This window comes from Kogia breviceps, chromosome 4 (assembly GCF_026419965.1).
Source record: "Kogia breviceps isolate mKogBre1 chromosome 4, mKogBre1 haplotype 1, whole genome shotgun sequence".
Lineage (NCBI taxonomy): Eukaryota > Metazoa > Chordata > Mammalia > Artiodactyla > Physeteridae > Kogia > Kogia breviceps.
In genome coordinates this window covers 181,759,136-181,760,930 of record NC_081313.1, presented here as the reverse complement: position 1 = coordinate 181,760,930, position 1,795 = coordinate 181,759,136, and positions in this window count along the sequence as shown.

Sequence of the window (1,795 nt, the reverse complement as noted above, 5' to 3'; positions counted from 1 at the left end):
CCAGGCATCCCTGGGCTTGTGGCCGCATCCCTCCGATCTCTGCCTCTGGCTTCACACGGGTGTCTTCTCTCTGTCTCTCCTCTGTGTGTCTCTTACAAGGCACTTATCACTGGATTTAGCATCCATCTGGATACTCCAGAATGATCTTCTTGAGACTCTTAATTACATCCTCAAAAATCCGTTTTCCAAATAAAGTTCTGTTCACAGGTTCCAGGGGTTAGGGCGTGGACATGATTATTCAAACTTGTACACGAGTGTGCGTTCACCTGTAGCAGAAACAGCCAAACTGTTTTCCCAGGTGATCAAGCCATTGTAACCCTCAACTAACCCTCAGGGTGCGAGACGGTCCAGGCGTTTTCAGCAGCCCTTCAACCGGACTCATGTCCTCCTGTGGGTGAGCCAGCTGGTACAGGGTCGGTGAGAGAGAAGCACAGACAACAGAGGGGTGCTGTCTGCAGAGAATTCAAAACAGTAAGAAAAGCATCGCACCCCCCAGAAACGGTACTCCACAAGGTTGTTGAATACAATATTGGGTGACGTTGATGAAAGATCTGTCGGGATTACTATTTTATAAACATAGACGCAAGTTTCAAGCTTGCCCGTTTTCATTCTTTATCCTTTAATAAACATCGCCTCCTGCGGGAAGTCCATTTGGAGAATTCCCAGTTCTGGACCCTTGAGGACTCAGCTGTGAGTGTTCCCTCGAGAGGCAGTTCCGTCTGTAATCACCTGCGGTCTCTTCAGGCAGCAATCCAGTCTCTAAACCAAATGGGCCCTGCGTGTTCCTACAGGGACACAGTAAATAATAAAACCCGAGAGCCAGGGATCGTAAAGACACAGAGATACAGATCTTGAGTCTCCCCGTTTCCATTGTTTTGCACCTGGAGTTTTTATTCGTGTTTAAAAGTAAAGCATCAAAGCAGCGTGGAAGTTTTGCTGGGCGAGTAAGTGCAAATGCTAGTTCCACCTTCAACTGGGTTGCTGATTTTGAGTATCTTTAAAACTGCGATGTTTTCTTCTCTCTTTAAATGGTTCCATTGATTGTTTGTTACATGACCATTACCGGAAACAATGTTGCCGCTCGGAGGACAGCATGCGGGAAATCGTGGCTCCTGTGGCCACAGGCCATCCTGTCTGCTAGAGTGGGCCCTGCATTGGCCTCTGCCCCGGCAGGAACCTCACCCCTGCAAACCGGTCCCGATGGTTGGGGAGTAGATGGCAGGGTTGCCCCACAGAGCTCTGGGGAGGAAGAGGCCGGAGGCTCCCATTTCCAGACACTGAACACACTCCCACACTGCAGTGAGGCAGAGGGGACCATCTGGGGCCATCGGGGACTTGAAGCCCTTGGGGGCTGCGAGTAACACGCGAGACGCTGAATTCCTTCTCCCCCCACGTCCTGCCACCAGGGGGCGCCCATACCCCACGCCTCCCTCCAGAACTGCGCCCCACTCGGCCCCGCGGGAGGGGGCGTTCGGGAGATCCTCCCGCTTCAGCACTTGTTACAGAAGACAGGGCCAGGCCGGGACCGCCCCAGACGCTGCTGGGTCCCAGGCATACAGTAGGTGCTCAATAAATACTCTTTGGAGGCTTCCCTGGTGGCGCAGTGGTTGAGAGTCCGCCTGCCGATGCAGGGGACACGGGTTCGTGCCCCGGTCCGGGAGGATCCCACATGCCGCGGGGCGGCTGGGCCCGTGAGCCATGGCCGCTGAGCCTGCGCGTCCGGAGTCTGTGCTCCGCAACGGGAGAGGCCACAGCAGTGAGAGGCCCGCGTACCGCAAAAAAAAAAAAAAACAAC